This window comes from Pteropus vampyrus, unplaced genomic scaffold, assembly GCF_000151845.1.
Source record: "Pteropus vampyrus isolate Shadow unplaced genomic scaffold, Pvam_2.0 Scaffold20, whole genome shotgun sequence".
NCBI classification, from domain to species: domain Eukaryota; kingdom Metazoa; phylum Chordata; class Mammalia; order Chiroptera; family Pteropodidae; genus Pteropus; species Pteropus vampyrus.
In genome coordinates this window covers 4,798,826-4,806,787 of record NW_011888801.1, presented here as the reverse complement: position 1 = coordinate 4,806,787, position 7,962 = coordinate 4,798,826, and the positions used below count along the sequence as shown (strand labels likewise).

The following is a 7,962-nucleotide window of genomic DNA, read 5'->3' as shown; positions in this document are numbered from 1 at the left end:
GGCATACAATAATATATTAGTTTCAGTTATACAGCATAGTGATTAGAGATCTATATAACTCACAAACTGATCACCGCACTAAAGCTAGTACCCCTCTTACCCCTTAGTATTTATTACAAGATTGTTAACTATTTCCCTTATATCTCCATGTCTATTTTGTAACTATCCATTTGTATTTCTTAATCCCTTTGCCTTTTTTCACCATCCCTCCAAATCCCCTCCCATCTAGTAGCCCTCAAAATATTCTCTGTATCTGAGTTTATTTCTGTTTTTGTTATTGTTTATTTTGTTCTTTAGATTCCACATGAACGTGAAATTATATCATATTTGTCTTTATCTGGCTTACTCATCCAGTGCATGGACCATCAAGGACCATAGGGACATCAAGGCAATATCTTTTCCTATCTCTTTCCTTTTAGTCTTTTCCTTTAATCTGAAGTGAGTCTCTTGTAGGTAGCATATGAGGGTCTTGTTTTCTTATCCATTCAGCCACTCTATCTTTTGGTTGGATCACTTAATTCTCTTCCACTTGAGGTACTTATTGATAGGAATGTAGTTATTACCATTCTTTATTCCTGTTTTTTGATATATGTTTTTCCTTCTTAAAGAAGTCCCTCCAATATTTCCTGCAATACTGGCTTGGTGTTGATGAATTACTTTAGCTTATTTTTGTCTGGAAAGCTCTTTATCTCTCTTTTAACTCTAAATGATAGCTTTGCTAGATAAAGTGTTCTTGGTTGAAGATCCTGGGTTTTCATCATGTTGAATATTTTGTGCCAAGCCCTTTTGTCCTGCATAGTTTCTTTTGAAAATCAGCTGTCAGTCTTATGGGTGCTCCCTTATAGTTAACTAACCACTTTTCTCTTGCAGCTTTTAAGATTCTCTCTTTGTACTTAACCTTTGGCATTTTAATTATGATGTGTCTTGGTGTGGACCTCTTTAGGCTCTTCTTTCTTGGGACTCTCTGAGCTTCCTGGGGTTGTATGTCTATTTCTTTCATCAAGTTAGGGAAGTTTTCATCATTATTTCTTCAAATAGCTCTTCAACTTCTTGTTTTCCTTCGGGTACCCCTATGACATGGATATTTTTACATTTAATTGTGTCCCATAGGCTGCTTAAATTATTATTGTAGTCTTGTGTTCTTTATTCTTGCCATTCTGGTTGAGAGTCCTTGGCTTCCCCATCCTCTATATCTGTGGTTCGATCCTCTTCTTTCTCTACTCTGTCGATTCCCTCTAATATACTCTTCATCTCAGATAATATATTTATTTCTGACTGGTTCTCTTTTGTAATTTCCATTTCCATTTTTATGTTTTTTTATCTCTTTGTTAAAGTTCTCACTGAAATCATCTACACTTCCCCTAAGTTCATTGAGCATCTTTATAACCAATGTTTTCTTTCAAATTAATTAATTATTATAGTGACATTGGTCAACGAAATCCAGTAAGTTTCAGGTATACAGTTCAACAGTAAGGCATGTATATATCACATTATGTGCTCACCGCCTATAGTAATATTTCTTTCTGTCACCACATATATGATCCCTTTCAACCCATCTACGTTCTCCCTCCCTCCTCCTCCCACCTTTTGGTAATCACTAGTCTATTGTCTATATGCATGAGTCTCTGTTTGTTTGTCCTGTTTGTTTGTTGCTTTTAGGTTTATATCCCACATATAAGTGATATCATGTGGTTTTCAACTTTCTCTGGCTTCTTTTGCTTAGCATGATTATCTCAAGGTCAATCTATGTATAACCAGTGTTTTTTGAACTCTACATTTGTTAGATTGCTTGACTCCATTATTCTTGGATCTCTGTTCCGTTCTCTCATATGGTTTCTGCTTCTTTGTCTTCTCATTTTGTCTGTCTTTCTGTGTCTGTTTCTATGCACTAAGCTTCTAAGTCTCCTGGTCTTATTAGTGTGGCTTTGTGTAGTAGGTGTCCAGTGGCACAGTCCTGAGAGGGGTTCAGTTGTAGGCCTAGTTTAGTCCCAGCCTGTGCCACGCCAGGGCCACCTGTTAAGATTCAACAAGCAATCCACAGATGCCATGCTTATAGTTGCCACATCAGAAACTGAGGCCAGCTGCCACCAGTGTGAGTCTTGGCTCTGCTCAACAAGTGTCACAGGACTTGCCGAGGACACAATTGGATGTGGCTTGGGTAGGGTGATGAGTTGGGGGAGGTAGAGTTTTAGGAAATCTTCTGGGTGGAGCGACCTCTTTTATCCAGTTTGATGATGTCTCAGCTATGCGGTGCTGAGTCCATACACTGGGAGTGGAGAGGGCTAAACAGAGGAGCAATTGATACCACTAGCACTTTTGCCCAGGAGAGAGCTTCGCCTCTGGCCCTCACTCTGACAACTCAGTGTCCCCCTGTAAGTCCCTGATGCCCCCTGAGCAGCCAACCCAGCACAGGTGCTCAGAATGAGCAGGTCCGTCAACACAAAAGTCTGGTTTTGGACAAGACCTCTTTAAGAGGCGTCTACAGCTGCCCCTGTTGTCCCACTCAGCCGTTGGGGACTAGGCAACCTTGCATCTTCACCCCCTCTTACCTTCTACCCTTGAACGTTGATTAATTATTTCTCTCCTTAGTGTATGTCCATCTAGATCCCAGGCGACTTTCTTTGCTGTTTGCTCCGTGTTTCTGTCACAACATTGATTTGGTCGCAAGAGGGATGAACAAAGCCTCCATCATCTACGCCATTTCTCCCATCTCTCCAAAAGTCATTTTTAACATTTTATCAGCTAATAATTTGACTAAGTCCTCTTTTAGTTTTGTTGAAAGCAAAGAATTAGAAACCACTGATTTGCAACCCAGTCATTAGAGTAATTTACATTCTCAATTTCTGAGAAGTATATAAAAAAGGCTATGAACCAAGACTTATCAAATGACTATTAATTACCCTCTCATTTCTTTACAGAGGGACATTCATTTAAACTGATATTCATAAAAATTAACTGGGAAACATCCAAACATGATTTCAATTTACCCTTACCAACATAATACTTCTGATGAAATTCTTTTGTCTCAGTGTAAGCTTTAAACATATTTTCATCCAAATGTTGGAAAATGTCCACCAAATATCCTAGATGGCAAAGCTAATTCTCATTGCCAAATCAATTAGCCAAGTCAAGTTTACTCATTTTGAAAAATGACACACATTCAGAAAAGTTTACTGAGCAAAACTTTACAGGTCAATAAATAATTAAAAAGTTAACACGTAATTGTCGCTCTTTGCCAGCATCCTAGAAGCACCACCTCATGCCCCTTCTGCCTCACACCACCCTCCCTTTCTCCTTGATATTACTGTCCTGATATTACTGTCCTGACTTTTGTAATCATGCTTTTCTCCTTTATAATTTTACCATGTATGTACTTATCCCTAAACAATACAGTTTTACTTAATTTTGAATTTTTATGGAGTCTTACTATGTGTGTCATTTTGAAATGTGTGTCTGAACATTATGTTTGAGACATTCATATGTATACTTACAAATAGCAGTAATGTACTACATTTTTATTTTGGTATAGCTGTCCATTGTACGAAATTATCACAGTATATTTCTCCACTGTTATTAATGGGCTTTTGAGTAATTTCCAGTTTAGGACTACAAGAATCATGTTGCTATGAATATGCTTTTTACTCTACTTCACAGTAGTATTGCTGGATTCTGTGGTATGCCTACCTTTAATTATAGTACATAGGGCCAACCTGTTTTCCAAAGTTACACTCATATTCTGAATATGAGAGTCCCTGTTGCTTTTCATTCGCAACCACACTTGCATTCATCAGTTCAAACAATACACATTTGTACATTTTTGTAACTCCTGTATATTTGTCAGTCTTTGTTCTTTTGTGCTTCTTGTACATTCTGTATATATGACATCTCACTGTGATTTAAATTTGCATTTCTCTAATAATGAATGGGACCTAGTTCCTCCTGCGAATTGCTTTTTCAAGACTCTTGCCTTTTCCTATTGGAATGTTTGTTTCTTGCTGTTTTATAGGAGTTTTTATTTGGATATGATCCTATCATCAGTTATATGTGTTGCAAAGATCTTGTCCCACTCTGTGGTTTGTCTTTCCAATCTTAATTGTTTTTGTTTTTTTTTTAACGCCTACAGCACTTGATATTCCTAGGTGGTCTCCCATCCAAGTACTAACCAGGTCCAACCCTACTTAGCTTCTAAGATCACACAGGATCAGGCTTGTTCAGGGTGGCATGGCCATAGACTTTCAATTGGTTGTTTTTGATTAACAAGAAGTTCTTAGTTTATAAGTAACAATCCAAGTAACAATCTTTTCCTTATTGGTTAGTGCCTTTTCTGTTCTGATTAGGAAGTTTTTTCCTATACTGGGGCAATGAAGATAGTTTTCCATTTCATCTTCTGGAAGCTTATTTTACATTTTTTTTACATTTAGGTTTACCATATAGCTGGAATTGATTTTTGTGTGAAGTGTGAAGTAGGTATTGTTTTATTTCCTCCCATACAGTATAGATACTAATATTTCAGCTTTATTTATTAAAATATTGTCTTTTTACTATTCTCTTGTAGTTTATAAATATTATATTAATAATAAGTTAGTAATATGTTAATTATTTAAAGTAGTTGCTCATATAATTGAGTTTAAATTTACTATTTTTACTAACCTCTTTCTATTTTTCCTGTCCATTCAGTTCCCTCTTTCCTCCTTTCCTGCTCTTTTGGATTTCTTGAGTATGTTATTTTTCCTTTTATACTCTCCATTAGCTTGGAAATTATACATGTTATAATATTCTTTTGGTGTTTACCCTAGAAATTATAATCTTTATCTTTGACTTATAAAAAGTATAATATTGACTAGAACATTACCATCTTTCTGGACAATGGAAGGTTGTTAGAACATTTTAATTCCATTTATCCCCCTCTTGACTTATATCGTTCACATAAAATAAACTTTATAATATTATTATTCTTGTTGAAACAGTCCATGGTTATTTACATTTACCCTGCATCTCCAACCTTCAATCTGGAATCACTGTTTTTCTGTTAGGGGAATACCCTTTAGTAGTCCTTTTTGCTGGTTTGCTGGTGAAAATTTTTTTCAGAGTGCTTGAAAATGTCCTTATTTTGTCTTCATTTTGAAAGATATGTTTTGCTGGGTGTAGAAGTCTAGGTGGCGGTTACTTTTTTTCAGTTCTTTACAGATATTTCATTTACTCCCAGTTTTCCTTATTTCATTTGAGAAGACAGTTGTTTGTCTAAATTCTGTTTCTTCAAAGGTAATCTTTTTTCCCCCACTTACCTGCTTTTAAGATATTTTCTTTGTCCTTTATTCTCTACAGTTTTATATGGTGTTCCCAGATGTTTTCTTCCCCTACCCCTTAATAATAGTATACTTGGGAGTTGTAGGGATTCTTAAGTCTGTGACTTGTTGTCTTTCATCAGGATGACAGCATTCTCAGCCATTATTAGTTTAAATATTTGTTTTGTCCCATTTCTTCTTTCTCCATTCTTTCTGAGACTAATTACAAATATGTTGAAACTTCTCTCAGTGTTTAATCTGTCTCTGACCCTTTTTTGTATTTTTCTATATATTTTTTCTCTCTGTGTTTCATTCTGGATAACTCTTTTCTAATTTTCAAATTCACTAATTCTCTGTGTAGATATATTGATCCATCCATCCAGTTATTACTTTTGAATATTGTACTTTTCAGTTCTATAATTCCTATTTGTTTCCTTTTCAAATATGATATGTGTTTTATTGTAGAGTTTCTAGTTCTTTGCCAACATTATTATTGTTTTCTTTTCTCTTCTTGAACATAGCAAGCAGAGACTTTTTAAAAAACTTTTTATTATGAACACTTGTGTATATATGGATGTATACATCAAACATATACAAAGTGGAAAAATTCTATAACGAATGTACGAATTCATTGCTCTGCTTCAATAAATATCAATATTCTTTCATTATTTTATAAAAACACATTCTTCTCTCTTGCTGCTGCCTTCCTCCTCCTTCTTCACTGGGATAATTTAAAGCAAATTCAAAACAGTATATTTCTCTAACAGAAATGGACTTAAAAAAAAAAGGCATTACCACAAAATTATTATACTCTACAATAGTAATACTAACTCTTGATGTCATCCATTGCCTTGTCCAATTTAAGCTAAGTGTTGTTTGTCTTGGTTTTATTATCATCTTCTTGAACCTTTCACTGGGTTGGTCAAGAACTCAACGAGAAAGTGAATGTGAACTCTCTCTGAAATTCTGCAGTGTGTGCAAGGACTTCCTAAGGCTCCATCTCAGTCCCAGTCAGCTAAGGTTCTTTCCTGCCTTTAGACTGTTCATGTGAGTAACACTCTCCCATAAGTAACAGTGCTCATTAAACATAGTAATTCTCACCTGGGAAAGACAGACACAGCAGAACGAGGGTGGAGTGGGGAAGGAGGCACGCTTGTCCACTAGAGAGGTATACCTTCTCCTCCCCTCCCCACCCAGGAAGTTACTGAGTGACACAGATAGTATGAAAGATGATTGTAGATGGGATGCAGGAATGGCAATGATAATAGTGCATCAAAAGGCAGGACAGTTATTCTCCTTTAATTATCCTCAATACTTCTGACTACATTAAGAAGAAAGTCTTGTTTGGTGTTTGTAGGTTTTAGAACTTCTCTAACTGTTGTTCATCTTTATTTTAACAAGGAGAAAACTGTGCTTCAGGCAGGCAGTCTCTGGTTAATATTTAATACATTGGTATATAGTGGTACACACAAACTCAGGAAAAAGGTCTTTTATAGTGTGTGACCTACACTGACAGTTCAGCATGAAGCTCTGGAATTGCCTGGGTTCAAATCCCAGCTCCACCACCTATGAGCGAGCCGGGTGACCTTCTGGCAAGCATCAGCTTCTTCAGGTGTAAGACGGTGATGATAGCAGTGTCTATTTCACAAGGTATATATGTCAATTAAGAAGAGACTTAATGGATGCTGTGTTATATTAGACATTTAACACAGGGCCTGGCAAACAGGAGATACTACCATAATTAAGATGCAGAATCTCACTTATACTTAAAAAGCACTACTTTTGCCACCAGAATATCAGCAAATTATTCTCCCAGTTGTGGACTTGAATGATAGCTCAGTCTGGAGTCCTAGTGTCTAAGCTCCTAGGTGCCTATTACTTTTGTGTAGGTGATCTCTGATTCTCATGCATCTCTATATACCCCACCCCCATCCTGCCTCAGGCGCTGTGCTTGGCACAGCGAAGCTCTCCATAACGGTCTGCCCACTAGAACTAAATGTGCCATCCATCAACTGGAGGAAGTTGTTCTAGAAGGATGGCGCATTTGCAATGCCAAGGAAAATGAAGCCAGGAGGACCCTTTCAGGCAGATACCCAGCTGTGACTTCACTCTCACTCTCTCTCACGCACACACACACACACACACACACACACACACACACAAGCACACACACACACAGAGTTTACTAGTGATTGATTTTTCTATCTTCCCACCCTGACAGGCTGGTGGGAAGATAGGAGGACCCAGAAGTCCCTTTTTCTGACATTAATTCAATCCTGTAAAGCTCCCCTCTTGGCTGCAGCCTGTAGAAAGAAGGGGTGGGTGTGCTGCTTGCTGGGCAGTGGGAGATGGATCACTAAATATGGTGGTGATGATCCTAGTGATTCATCGCCTAGTAGGCTCAGGGAAGAGGCATTTTTCAGATGGGAGATTCATGAGCAAATAGTAACCCCTCTCTAAAGTTATACACCTCAGAGCTGAGTGCAGAACGAAGCTCAGATGTTTGCTCTAGGCAAGGGAAAAACATACCAAAAACTCCCTCCTTCTGCCTTTTGTGGAGTCTGGGCAGTTCCAACTCAGCTTTAATTTGTCAGGACTCTGCCTTCCTCTGGAATTCTAACCTGAGCCCTGACCTCAACTCCAGCTCTCCCATTGTCATTTACAATGCTCAGTAAAT

General features: G+C 37.4%; 1 pseudogene; it reads right to left on the bottom strand.

Annotated features, from left to right (window-relative positions):
* Positions 1-4,114: 4,114 nt before the first annotated feature.
* LOC111736624 lies at positions 4,115-4,233 on the bottom strand (annotated as a pseudogene).
* Between the last annotated feature and the right edge of the window lie 3,729 nt (positions 4,234-7,962).